The sequence below is a fragment of the Temnothorax longispinosus genome, unplaced genomic scaffold (genome assembly GCF_030848805.1).
Source record: "Temnothorax longispinosus isolate EJ_2023e unplaced genomic scaffold, Tlon_JGU_v1 HiC_scaffold_15, whole genome shotgun sequence".
Classification (NCBI taxonomy): Eukaryota; Metazoa; Arthropoda; class Insecta; order Hymenoptera; family Formicidae; genus Temnothorax; species Temnothorax longispinosus.
In genome coordinates, this window is record NW_027269959.1 from 290,445 (window position 1) to 305,638 (window position 15,194).

The following is a 15,194-nucleotide window of genomic DNA, read 5'->3' on the forward strand; positions in this document are numbered from 1 at the left end:
CTGAGATATCTCAGTAATATTAAAATGTCCGCGAAAATGAATACCAGTAATATTACTGATATTTATTTCAGTAATATTGCGGTAATATTACTGCAATATATCAGTAATATTACGGTAAAATTACTATAATATTTGCGTGATATTTGATAATATTGCTAGGAATTAAAAAACCATTTTAATAATTTTTATTAAATTATATTAAATTATTTTTAATAGTATTGTTACATACAATTTTAAATAATATTGATATTGTAAACGCAATAATATTATTTGTGTAATATTAGATAATATTTATTTAATATTGCTAAAAATTAAAACATTTTAATGAATATTATTAAATTTTATCAAATTGTTATTTTTAATAATAGTATTACATACAATATTAAGAAAATAATATTGATATTATCTTTCTATCTCTTTCTTCTTCAAAACTGCTCCATGCTACTCTGCACTGTATGAATTTCCACTGATAAAGAATGACGTAACACTATAACATAATACAAAAACTGTAATTATTATTTATATCTAATTATACAAGGTGAGTTTTATTTTGTATGCCAATCAACTTCACTAATTATCTCAGAAAGTATTGGTTTATTGGAAAAATGTTTCAGATAAAAGTTGGAGGGTTTACAGAGGAATAATGGATGATCTTATTAGATTTTGAGTCTGGAACCCATGTTGAGCCCAGTAGGGTCCAAGTCAAATTTTTTAAATAAAAACTCCCTTTTTTTATTACATCATCTTTTTCTACTAATTAATATAAACAACTTTTGTCTGAAACATTTTTTATTTGCCTTATACTTTTTGAGATATTCAAGAAAAATTTGGTAATTTTTTTAATATTTAGCTTATATCTTGATAAATGCTTGTCGGAGGAGAAAATGTTACAAGACTTTTTGACTTGATACGGTCTCAAGAATATGCTATTGCAATAATACCCTAATTTCTTTAAATATTTGTGTATACATTTTCTTGAAACTTTTATGTGTACACAATTATTTAAAGAGATTAGAATACTATTGCAACAGTATATTCTTGAAACCAAATCAAGTCAAAAAGTCCTGTACCACTTTTCACTCCGACGAACATTTATTGACAAACATCTATTGCTAAATATTGAAAAAAATACCAAGTTTTCCTTGAATATCTCAAAAAGTATAAGGCAAATAAAAAAATCATGCGTGTAGTCGCCACGCGCGTTAGAAGTGAAACTTCTGAAGGCAAGGCTTTGCCATAACTTTTCTGAAATTAATACAAAAACAATGCAACGGAATTAGTCACTCCAAGCCGCCCGCAACTCGAAAATATAGTGTTATACGCAGTTCTCACTATATCCGTCTTGCCAGTGCCGTACGCCTGATCGAATTTTCGTGACGCGTTTTCGAGTCGCAAAATCGAATTTACTTACCGATCCAAAAGGAGTTTCACTTTATACGCCTGTTGGTCGAATTTTTGTGACACTATTTCGTGACGTTTTTTCGTGTCGCACAATCGAACTTACTACCGTACCAATTAAAGAAGTTTCATTTCGTACGCCAATTGGTCGAAAATTTTCGTTACACTTTTTGTGTCGCATAATCGAACTTACTACCGTGCCAGAAGAAGAACCGTCTCGCCAACGCCGTACGCCTATTGGTCAAATTTTCGTTACATTTTCCGTGTCGCACAATCGAACTTACTACCGTACCAAAGAAGTTTCATTTCGTACGCCTATTGGTCGAATTTTCGTTACACTTTCCGTGTCGCACAATCGAACTTACTACCGTACCAAAGAAGTTTCATTTCGTACGCCTATTGGTCGAAATTTCGTTACACTTTCCGTGTCGCATAATCGAACTTACTACCGTGCCAGAAGAAGAACGCCGTACGCCTATTGGTCAAATTTTCGTTACACTTTTCGTGTCGCACAATCGAACTTACTACCGTACCAAAGAAGTTTCATTTCGTATGCCTATTGGTCGAATTTTCGTTACACTTCCCGTGTCGCACAATCAAACTTACTACCGTACCAAAGAAATTTAATTTCGTACGCCTATTGGTCGAATTTTCGTTACACTTTCCGTGTCGCACAATCGAACTTACTACCGTACCAAAGAAGTTTCATTTCGTACGCTTATTGGTCGAATTTTCGTTACACTTTAACTTCGTGTCGCATAATCAAACTTACTACCGTGCCAGAAGAAGAACCGTCTCGCCAACGCCGTACGCCTATTGGTCGAATTTTCGTCACATTTTCCGTGTCGCACAATCGAACTTACTACCGTACCAAAGAAGTTTCATTTCGTACGCCTATTGGTCGAATTTTCGTTACATTTTCCGTGTCGCACAATCGAACTTACTACCGTACCAAAGAAGTTTCATTTCGTACGCCTATTGGTCGAATTTTCGTTACACTTTCCGTGTCGCACAATCGAACTTACTACCGTACCAAAGAAGTTTCATTTCGTACGTCTATTGGTCGAATTTTCGTTACACTTTCCGTGTCGCATAATCAAACTTACTACCGTGCCAGAAGAAGAACCATCTCGCCAACGCCGTACGCCTATTGGTCAAATTTTCGTTACACTATTTGTGTCGCACAATCAAACTTACTACCGTACCAAAGAAGTTTCACTTCCGTTACACTTTTTCGTGTCGCGAATCGAATTCACTACCGTGCCTAAAGAAGTTTCACTTCAAAAAATGTTTCAGACAAAAGTTGTTCATATTAATTAGTAGAAAAAGATGATACCATAAAAAGAGGGGTTTAAATAACTTGACTTGGATCTTATTAGGCTTAACACAGGTCCCGGACAAAAAATCTAATAAAATTGTCTATTGGTTCTCCTTGAACTCTCCAACTTTTATCTGAAACATTTTTTCAATAAATCAATACTTTCTGAAATAATTATAGCGGAAATGATTGGCACACGAAATAAAAATCACCCTGTTTATTTCATACATAATTACATATTAAAACATAAGAGTACGGGATTAAGTATGACGTGTTCCGATATTCACTGTCTATACTGAAAATCTATGGTTAATGTTATACATACACTTTAGATTTTCAGTACTGAATATTAAAATATTAGAACGCAGTTTATACCAAGTTTAAATTTTTCTTACTTATGTATCTAATAAATGAAGCTGTCGCTCAGAAGAGTTTGATAGAAATCAAACTGCTTGGTGCTGCTCTGCGTGAACTTCCACTGATGGAAAGCAACGTAACACTGCAACATAATACAAAAACAGTAATTATTATTTACATCTAATTATATATTTTAAACATAAAAGTAGGTTAAGTATGAGTCTGTATTGTGATATTCACTATCTATGTATACTGAAAATCTGTAGTTGATGTTACACGTATACTTTGGATTTTCAGTATTGACGATTAATATTGGAAAGTATGGTTTATATCAAATTTAACTTTTTCTTACTTACATATCTAATAAATAAATCTTTTGCTCTTCTATCAAACTACTTGGTGCTGCTCTGGACTGCACCAATGAACATCCACTGATGGAAAGCAATACTGTAACATATAGCATAAGAACAATAATTATTATAAAATCATGTAAATGGTTAAATAATTATGGTTAAATCATTCAATTAATGATTAAACTGCTTTTTAGGAGATTTGGGATCGGCATATTTCTATCACGTATCTCCAACTAAGGGCTCCAGTTGGATTAAACTGTTAAAAATTTTGAGGTTAAGTTAGCATCAAGATTTAAGTATGAAGCCGTTAATAAATAATTTCATTAGAGACTCGTTCAATAAGGTTATAAAGGTAAATATATGTATTTTAAGATGGTCATTGAAATGATTTTTATGATATTAACGTAGTTTTTGCAGACCATTATGTCACGTAATCTCTATTTTTGGATTTAAAGACAAATCGCCAAATATATATGTACAGTCGCGGTCATTAATGCCTTCCACCTAAAGTCGCGTTCGGGGGCAGATAGTAGCTGAACGCGTTGCGTCTAGCGCTATTCGTGCTTCATGATTGTTGGGTCGGTAACGTCGTGGAGCACGGTCAACCGTGTCGTGGAGAGCTGTCAGTCACTGTCAGTTTGACAGCTGTGTGTTTGCGGAAGAGAGGTTAAGAACCACGAGGGATCGTCCAGAAGTATAAGGAGAGTATAAGAAATACAAAAACATGTTAATTATTTGAATGGTAAATAATTATTATACGACAAATTTATATTGATATATATAATTTCAGTTATCGCAGCTGAGGCATTAACAAAAAGATTATTGGCCGTATCGAGCCTTCCAGAGAATCGGAGTCATACGAATAGGAAAAGAAGAAGAAGAAGAAGAAGAAGAAGAAAATTAGCTGCGACCGCTGGGATAGAGAATGGAAGAAAACAACGATGACTATGAGAAAGGTAAAGATGATGGTCAATGGAGGAGGAGATGCAGTAAGATGATTTAATTTATATTATTTAAGAAATTATTACATTATTAGTAATTTCAAAATACGATTGCAAAACACCAGTGGGAAATATCAGCGTCAGACGATCCGCGCTACGCTTGTCATGCGGCATACTCGCCACGGACTCTGATCAGTCTGATCCATCGTCACCATGTGTCCTCGCGGTAATCTCCATCGCTCTTTCGTTGATAAATTCATCGTTCGCCATCTACACGAGGAATTTGGGATACACCAAAGTCATGGTAGGCAAATAAATTGCACAGAAATGGGTAGTGAAAATATGTTTTGTTTCCGCAATAAAATCTCGCTCTCTAATGAATTAGCATGCATAAACTGAAGTAGTATTGTGTGTGTAGAACATAGCTAATAAGATTAACTTTTGTTTAGAAAATGTTTATAAGTTTTTTGATTGATTTGATATTATAATTGTTAAAAAAGTTCACAAACTAATAATCCTTAAATAGCAAGTGATTATAATTGTTATCGTTCACGTTGGATAAACATGTGGGCTTTTAATGGAATTATAATTTCTTACAGAGCATCGTCGAGCAAATGGTTCATCACATCTCCGAGGAGAATCCTGAATGGACAGTTGCAGAGAGATCGGCGTGGATTGACAGTCTCCAGGTCTTCGGTTTCAGCAAGGCTATTCAAGTCTTCGGCTTAAATCAATTTAAAAAGAGTTGCGCCAAGATATCGAAAGGTTGTAATTGCGTTCTCGCAAATTATATTTCCCCACACAGCACAGTTTCTAAATCCGAAATTGCTTTCTCTCTGTTTGCATCGTGCATCGCGCATCGTGTCTCGCGAGCAAATCTCTTTTCTCAAAATAATGTTAAATAAATGGTTAAAATACTGTGAAATACTACTGTTAAATAAATTCTGACAAAAGAAAAAATCTTAAAAAGCGTGTTTATTTTCTTAGAAAAATTTCCATGTTACGCAAACTATTAGTAAAGAAACAGTATAGATTGAACAAAAATTGTATGTATTATTGTTCTTATTTTTGTTTTTATATGGTTAGTAAATAAACTTTATAAAAATGGAGATTTTGTTCTATTATATATATACAGGGTGTCCAAAAAATCGCCTACTTCACTTCGGGAGGTGATTCGGGACCCAAAAACAAGCAAAAAAGTTCATACAAACATAGATCCGGAAATGAGCCGTTTCCGAGTTATAGCCACTTTTATGTTCAAAAATCGTAATTTAAAATCCGCTTGGCATCCCTCTTTCTTAATTATTTCTTAAATTAAAAATTTTTATTTTTAAATATTTTTAATTTTTTTATTTTTTTTCAATTTTTTAATATTTGTAACGATTACATTATTTTTAAAAGAAATCAGTTGTTTTTACGGCTACTTGAAATCAGTTGTTTTCACGGCTATTCAAAATCAGTTGTTTTCACGGCTACTTGAAATCAGTTGTTTTCACGCCTATTCAAAATCAGTAAGTAAATCACGGCTTTTCAATGGCTACGTTTACACCCTGAAATTAGGCCGCGGCCTGTACCTCAAATTCGACCTAAATTATTTAGCCCGCCTGCTGTAAACAGATAGACGACCGGACCTGGCTTCAGATCAGGCCGCGTATTTTAGTGACCCGACCTGAAATCGGCCGTTATCATTTGCGATGTAAACGCGCGATCAAGCGCGACGCGTCCTAAAATGACCTAAAAGCTTCATTTGCTTGTTCGGATTTGCTGCAATTCAGGGCGATCCCAAATACGATCCCGTCAATTTTTAGGTTTCTTTCGGTGTAAACGAATGATGACTAGACCTACTTCGGGTCACAATATAGGTCAGGCCGCGATCAGGTCGCTGGGTGTAAACGTAGCCAATAAGTTTCAAATTATTATTTAACAACACCTTACTTTTAGGTTGTATCTAATCTTTCCGTATTCATCAATGGATCGTTTAAGTTTTAATGAATTAGCTGATATGCATCTTATGTATGGTCTTGCTCAAAGTAATGCTGCCGAGGCAAGAAGATTATACATCCAGTCCTTTCCAAATCGAGATGTACCGGGAATAGCGTCTTTTCGAAATGTAGACAGAAACTTGAGAGAATTTGGTAATTGTAATTTAAAAAAATTGAAAATAAAAATTTACGATTTTTGAACATAAAAGTGGCTATAACTCGGAAACGGCTCATTTCCGGACCTATGTTTGTATGAACTTTTTTGCTTGTTTTTGGGTCCCGAATCACCTCCCGAAATGGAGTAGGCGATTTTTCGGACACCCTGTATATATATATATATATATATATATATATATATATATATATATATATATGTAGGTCTAGAGGTATGTTCCGGGACTGTTTACGTTTTTTGAAATGTACAGTCCTGGAATATAACGCATATATATGTAATTAGATTCAAAAAATTGTCCCGAAACGTGCCGTAGGACATGAATTTTTTCCAGGACAGTCCTGGAAACTGCCAAATGTCCTGGAATATACCGATGTAAAAAATAAAAGTCCTGGAACATACTTCCGGACCTACATATATATATATATATATACTCATTAACCGCATCGTTCGAGGTCCTTAAATCTAAACTTGTTATATTTTCTAAACTATGATAACTAAAAATACTCCTTTCACATATTTAAGTAACTTAAATCTTTCTCTCGGAAATAATATGTAAAACATAATTTTTATTAAACGCTTATACCTAATTAATGCATACTTTTGTTGAATCACCATATCTCATAAAACACGGTGACATAAATTTGCCCCGGTACATACGATTTGCCCGTATACATAGACTCTACATCAGCACACCCATAAAAAATGATAATAACTTTTATTTCTGCAATTGTTTATTTACAAAATATTTATGACAATAAAATAAAGAGTGCTCATAAACAAGATGATATTAGACATTCAAAACCTCTTAAATAAAGAGAACATAATAATATCAATATGCAAATTAAAAAGTACCAATTTATTTAATTAATAATTTGTTATTAACAAATACATATATTAACAATAAAATTTTCCAATGCTATATTATACCTTAGTGAAAGTCCTACAATATGTTTCCTATACATTGCTACCAAATTCCCAACCATTCACGAGATATAAAAATAACAAAAATCTTATTATATATAAACAATTTAATTTCATTGATTTCTTGTACTAATGAGAATGCTAACCATTTCTATTTGCACGATACATTATTAACATGATATTAGAAACATCACTACCACTGTTAAAATCATTTTTATTAATATTATTATTAACAAATATATATATACTTACTAAAATTAGTATAAATATCGAGCGTCAAATGCCGAAGCGTTACTCACGAACCTGAAGAAGATAAAATTGTATTATGCGTAGCATAAGGAACACGAATCCAAGCGAGATGCGAGAATTGTACGATCTGAAAGAGAGAAAGAGAGAGTCAGATATACTATAGTAACTGTTAGACGAAGAGAGCAATATCTTTTATACTTTAGACATACTAATAATGACTTTAATTGTACTATTGAATTATTCTACTGTATGTAAAGTATGTCTAAAAAAACTTAAATAATATTTAACATATATTTGCACATTTTAAAATTCAAATATTAAAGATTTCTTTAAAAGTCATACTGAGATTTTTATAATGAAAGAAGGTATCGCTCTTATTACAATCATTGTTAGACTAGAAAATAAAATAGAATTCAGATGAGTCACCTGTATGACTCATTCGAGTGAATCTAGTCTTCGCATAGACCATATATGGACATGTCGAAGCAGAGCGTAACGCATGACCATATAAGGTAATGAATTTCAAGACACCACCCTATGACTCATTGCTGGCAAGCGAGCCACCACTAGAAGTAGACTCACATCCGCTAGACAACGCCTTATGACTCATTGTAACGAGGTGCGGTCACCTCCCACTACCGTTTCCAAAAGCGGAAATTAAAAGCGTTTCCGTTAAAAGCGGAATCTTTCACCCTCTCAACGGAGAGTGTGGAACGAGCCAGGAAAGGTCACATATCTTATACTTGTTCCATCCTCCCACATAAACCACTTGTATTGTAAAAGTTCTACAATAAATATCATACTCTTTTATATCAAAAGAAAGATAAAGATTATTGAATTACCTACCTTCGACGGATCCAAGGAGCCATAATCTACATCGCCGACCAACAGCTAATTATCCTGGGGTTTTACCTCCTTAACTGCAAGAAGAACCCATAAAATTGATTTCGACGGAGACGTTCTGCCGGATCGAGCCACCTCGCATCACCCAGGACGTCACACTCTTATTTATTTATTTAGTTTTTTAATATTGAGTGTGCAAACGTTTGGAGGGAGAATAGGTTTGTTATAAAATTTTGCGAACATTTGTGATCGCGCGGACCAACCTGGTGTACGTCTAATCGTGTCTATATTTACTTTATTTCTAAAAGCTGCAGACACAGCTGCATGTCTTGTACTGTACGCTGTGAATATTTTCGTGTCTATACCCGCTTTATTTAGTAAGGACTTAATCCAGTGACCTATCGTCTGAGCTGATGCACCTTTATATGGTTTAATTGTTGAGATTAACAATTTTTTATTTTTCCCTGTTCTGAAATCTTTTGTAATTTTTAAGTAATCGAGAATAGCTGTAGCTACACAAAGGTTCGGTTTCTCTTTAAAGAAGGGTAAAATCTGCTCAGATTGAGAGGCACCTGGTTTCGATGTTTTTATTAAGTCGGGTATCTTAATGGTCATTCCTGATTCCGAAAATACGATATTATCTACATTTATTAAAGATAATGTCTGCAATCTATGAGCTGTGGTTAGAGCTAGAAGTGTGGCGACTTTTTCCGTTGCTTCCTTAAGTTTGAGTTGACTTAAGGGATGCAGATTCTCCATATACGTAAAGACAGGCGACGTGTCCCAAGTAGTATTATACTTTGGTTTAGTGGGTCTCTTTTTGAATGTACCTTTCAAAAATCGTGAAATGAGGCCATCCTTATGAATGTCTCGGGAAGAAACAAGGGCAATAGCTGATCGGGCAGTATTTAATGTGCTATAACTAGCTCCACTGTTAAATCTCGTTGTTAGAAATTTTATAATGTCAGGTGTTTTTGCGTTCTACACGTTCACCTGATTTTGTACTGCAAAATTCCACCATAGTTTCAAGGGACCATCAACAGTCATCACATCAACAGTCCTCACGCTCGAAGCGACAGAAAAACGTAAACCGAACACGACAGACACACGGGAGGTCAAACCAGAGGTGCTTCCATCCCACGAGAGAAAAACGTCTCTAGTCGAATTCCCGGACGCATAGTGGTGCTTGCGCACAGCCACATGCGCCGGTCATTCAGCCTCCGCCTCAGAGAACTTCCATGATAAAGACCACGACGCCACTTACGGGCCCTCCCCCACACGCCTCTGAGACGCGCGGCCATACCATACAGGGTCTCTTCATTGGCAGAACGGGATACTTCACTCGGGGAAGTCCACATCCCCAAGCAACACGTACACGAACTGTCACAGGACGCGCACGAGCTAGACAAACAGGAAACACCCTCTATCCGGAGAGGGGTTCCACAAAGCACAAAGCAAGAGCGTGCATCCGCACGCCCTTCAACGCAGAGGGTTATACATATACCCACCACCACGATAATAAGTGACCGATTTTCGGTCAACGCATCCCTAAAACTCTCGTACACCTCATCTCCCTCCCTTACCCCCCGCTACGCACTCCCCAAGATTACGCACGCAATATTCTTCGAATAACCGGAGTCGATTCGAAGCGGTGGCGGGCTCTCATCCGCTTCTCCCTCGTGGCATGGACGACCAACCTCGATCTCCAGTCTCGATACGCAAGTACAACGAAGTATAATAGTAGACAGGAGAGAGATGAGCGGAGATACACAGGCTTAAAAGGAGTCATGACTCCACGGGGAGATCTCCCGGGGGACGACCCACCGCGGCCGACAGCCTCAAGGAGCTCCAGGTAGCCGCCGCTGCCCGCAGCGGCACCCGAGCCCCAAACAGCGACGAGCGGCCAGCCCCGGCCGATCCACCCCCGGAGGACCCCGCAGTAGACCCCAAGATAATTAGACGCAACTAAAACGCAAAACCACGCAGGGCCCCACCGGGACGCCCCGACCAGGCCGCAGGACGCCGGCCGCCACAGGCCACCGGTCCCCGCAAGGATCCGGCAGAACGTCGCACCCGTCGACGCGCCGGACCCCACGGGGGGAGGGCAGCCCACGGGCGGCCGGCGCCCAGCGGCCCCGGGAGAAGGACCAGCGACCACGCACCGCAGTACCCAGTATCCGAACTAACCCAATCTATTCTAAGTAATTTAACGGGATAGCCGCACGCTAAGAGTCGTTCTCCGGAGGCAGCGATCTCAACAATATCAGGGTCAACGAGACCCTGTTGGCGCCTCCTTTCGTCGTCCTCTTTCCGTCGGAGGACCCTTTCGGCGAAAATAGCAAAGGCGTTCCAAGCCTCTCTGGACTCACACATCTTACCAATCAATGTCGGTAGAGTTAAATCAGGGCCAATCACGACCGTGAGCTCAGCACGCTCGAGTCCCCAATAATTACACACCATGAGAGTGTGTTCAGATGTATCGGTCGCCAGGTGACAATATCGGCATATTGGTGAATCCTCCTTCTGTATCCTAAATAAAAAGGATCCAAAACAACCGTGACCCGTTAAGATTTGGGTCGTTCTGAAACTCAGGAAGCCGCTGCGCCGGTCGAGCCAGTTCTCGAAATTTGGAGAGATCGCCTCTCTAGTCCTCCTCCCAGGGAGGTTTCCGTCCCTTATGTGAACCGCCCATTGTCGTCTGAGCTCCAGCCACTCTTCGGCGCGTATCTCTTTGGGAGCATCGGGGTAAAAATTCCCCAATTCCTTCATCTCTCGTAATCTTAGGTAGACACGCCTAAGATAGTCCGCGTACAGGTATATGGGTAAGACACGCGCTAAGAGCGTGGCTGCCTCGTACGCAACTGTGCGATACGCCATAACAGTGCGTTGTGCAGTAAGAGCGCGACGCATCTTCCTCTGTTGATTGCCGGATGATGAAAACTCCACACTCCAAATTGGGGCCGCATATAAGATGATAGAGGTGATCATTGAAAAATATAACCTTTTCTTACTCTCTATCGGACCGCGCAGGTTCGGTAGCAGTCCACAAAGCGCTCGACTAACCCTCGTAGCCTTTGTAGCCACGTGCGAAAAATGATTAATAAAGTTAAGACGTTTATCTATGTTTACGCCCAAATATTTCATACAATTGGAGAATTGGATCCTCGTGTCCTCCACCACGATAGAGGCGTCGCGAGGACAGGAACCGAAAAAGACGGCCTCAGACTTGCTCCACGATACTTTAAGGCCGAGCGCACGGATGTTTATTAAAATTCGTTCGAAACAATCCAACGCAGTGGAGCACACCTCGTCATAGTCGTCACTTACGACCAGGAGGGTGTCGTCCGCATAACAAATTACGTGACAGTCTCTATAAAGCATTGTTCTCAATATCGAGTCAAAACCGAGGTTCCAAAGGAGTGGACCCAGGATCGATCCCTGTGGAACCCCTCTGTTTACTCGTCTTGTACGCCTTGTTCCGTCAGAAGTCACGTATCTGACCTTTCTTCTTGTGAGAAAGGCCTCCAGGATGCGACGCAGATAACGGGGAAAATTTCTGGTACGAAGTGCCCTCCTTAACGCGGGTAGTATTATGGAGTTAAATGCGTTCTCAATATCTAATGAAAACGCTAGCGCAACCTTACCCTCCGCACGAGCCTGAGAAATGATGGACTTTACAAGATAGAGAGCGTCTGTCGTCGACCTCATTCTCCGGAACCCAAACTGGTTGTCAGATAGGTTGGCGTTTGGATTATTGTCCATGTATTCTAACATGCGGTTCGCGATGATCCGTTCAAACGTTTTGCCTATCTCGTTCAAAAGGCAGATGGGCCGCGCCTTCGGTAATTCGCCAGGGTTCGTCTCGCCCTTCGGGAGAAGTACAAGGTCGGAGGTCTTCCAGGACGCAGGAAAATTTCCATACTTCATACAGATATTGTAACATTGAGCCAATCTGCCGATCATTGCAGGCGGGAGCTTCTTCAACGCTGTGGCCTTAAGGCCGTCAGGGCCAGGAGCCGTATTGCAATTTTTTTTCGCAGCGATTGCTGCGGCAACCTCCTCACTGGTGATCGGGATGCGATCTTCTTCGCAGTCCCCGAGTTCGACAGCGACGAGTGGGTTACCCGGTGGAAATAACTTGTTTAAAAGCTCGTCTAGAATTCTAGGTTTCAGTGAGGCGGATAATCCCGAAGTCGATTTTTTCAGTCTGCTGAGGACTATCCTGTAAGGTAGTCCCCAGGGGTCCTCATCAAGTGTGGCTATCAGTTCTTGCCAAGCCGCGCTTTTGGCTTTACGTATCTCACGTTTCAACTCTTGACCTGCTAGAATATACTCGGCTCGTTTGCGTTGAGAAATCTCAGGCGAATCGCGTGGACGGCCGCGAATCCACACACGCCTGGCTCTGTTCAACGCGACGCGTAGTGAAGCGATTTCCGCGTTCCACCAATACACGAAAGATCTGTGTCCACTCGTACGAATACGGGGGACAGCAGCCTTGCATGCATTTACTATGCATTTGTGTATCCATCCGTCTGGAGACACATTAACCATGTGTGCCTCATCCATGGGAGTGACGGCGCACGTCCAATCTATCGAGGCCTTATAGAGGTCGACGTCCATCCTCTTGTAGTCCCATCGAGCGGGAGACTGCCGTATGTAAGGTCTAACAAGGGATTCCGATATTGAGAAGGTTATATATGAGTGGTCGGACAACGACGCAACGTCCCCACGGATTGTCCAATCACGCACATGGTGGCGGAGTTCGGGTGAGACCCACGTTAAATCGATTATCGAAGATCCCCGATGACCTAAGTTGGTGTATTTCCTTCATTTATCAAACGCATATTCACGCTCGCGGACCATTCCTCTAGTAGCTTGCCCTTAAAATCAGTATTGGGAGAACCCCATAAACGGGCATGCGCATTGAAATCGCCACAAACAAGGGTTTTATTGTTATGTATGCATGCGCATAGATTCGTCAGTTCGTCGACGAAATTTTCGTATCCGGCCCGATTTACATTTGGAGATATATAGCATGAAATTATATGTGCGCTCCCATACCTAACGACCACGGAATTCTGGCCCCTCGCGACCAGAGACGCAGGATAATCCGCTATTTGGGGATTCACATATACAGCAGCTAGGCCGTTCCTGCTGTAAAACCATTGCTGAGAGTCGGGTGTACGGGCAGGCTCCGAGACCACGCACACCGCAGCTCCCAGTTCTTCCGCGTATTTAGCAAGAAAACCTTGCGCCTCCCTACTTCTGTTCAGATTTATCTGTATAACTGTCGTGGGCGTCATTTTTAGTTTCGTTTCCTATCTACAGTCCCACTTCCAACAATCGGGTTTCTCTCTGAGCATCTACTGGAGGTGCCCAGTCTGTGTTCGTACGGCCTACCGGCGTCCTTGCATAAGACGCAGCAAGGGTCTGCTTGACATTGTCTAATCTGATGATCGCTGGATTCACATCTGAAACAGTTGCCCCCACGATTTTCGGGAAACTGGCAAGTGTTGCGTACGTGTCCGTACCTCCAACACTTGTAGCATTGAATGGGTCTCGCATCTAGTATTTCGATGCGAGCAACAGTCCAACCTATCTTCAGTCGGCCGGACGACGCAACTCTGGTGGCAGCTATTAAAGGGCATTTAGCCCACACAGAGTGTAAGCCGTTTGCCATACGGCGGATAGTCCCTAACTTTATTTCAGACTCATGGCAATCACCCATGACGGATATCACGTTGGTGATTTCTCCTGGAGTAATAGAGTCATCGAGGTTCCATAGTCTCATCTCTCCCATAGTCGTCGGTCTGTTTACACGTATGGCAGCGGGATCCAGCACCTCTCGCAGTTTTTTGACCAAGGTATCCGCCTTGGAGGTTCCATCCTCACCAGGTATCTCAATGATCCATCCTCCGTTGATGCCTTTCCGAATTCTAGAATTCTCGATACCTAACTGATCGAGACAGATCTTATCACGCGCTTTTTTTAATATGTCTGCGTACGTAATTTTGTCATCCAAACTCGTAATCGTGACCGCCGCCGTCCTCGGTGGTCTACGGCGACGATGTATTCCCCCCGCTCCAGCAGGGGGAAGGGGTCCTCTCGCGGCGCCGCGGTCAAATTTCCGGGTTTCTCTCATCGAAGTAGGGGTTCTCCTCCTTCGTGAGTCCCCACCTGTGTTCCTGGGTGTGTTAGTACTTCTGTTATTGGGGTTCCTGACAGCTCGCATGGCTGTTTCATCGTTCGTAATTGTCGTCTCCGTTTAGCCAGTTTAGTCATCTCGGAATTGATCCATTCCATTTCCTTAATGTGTACATCGTCCTCTGAGTCAGGATAGTCCGATGTCGATGCACCGGCGCGATTCCCGACACTTTGAGAAGTTCTCCTTATTTCTCTGACCTTGATCGGAGTATCGGGTCTCTCGGCGTCTTTATTTTCCGATCTGAACTCATCTCTTCCCATTACGGGTTTAATAATTTTTATCTTTTTTGAGAGAGATAACTGATTCAGTATCTTAGGTTTCTTCTGTGGCAGTGGATCCACTTTCATGGAGGTCTCTCCGTCCCTCTTTGATTGTGTCCTGTATTTGTTTGTGCGTGTTTCCATATACTTGTCGCCCTCACTTTGGTCCATATGATCTGATTGCGGCTTTTC

General features: G+C 40.5%; 2 long non-coding RNA genes across 2 annotated transcripts in view; both read right to left on the reverse strand.

Moving 5' to 3' along the window:
- The window catches only part of LOC139823628 (uncharacterized), a 310,568-nt gene that overhangs the window by 76,108 nt on the left and 219,266 nt on the right, over positions 1 to 15,194 (reverse strand). The window lies entirely within an intron of this gene.
- LOC139823648 (uncharacterized) lies at positions 265 to 3,490 on the reverse strand. Its single transcript, XR_011734837.1, has 3 exons — positions 3,430 to 3,490; positions 3,112 to 3,215; positions 265 to 487 (listed from the first exon to the last, which is right to left on the reverse strand). It is a non-coding gene; the product is annotated as an uncharacterized lncRNA (long non-coding RNA).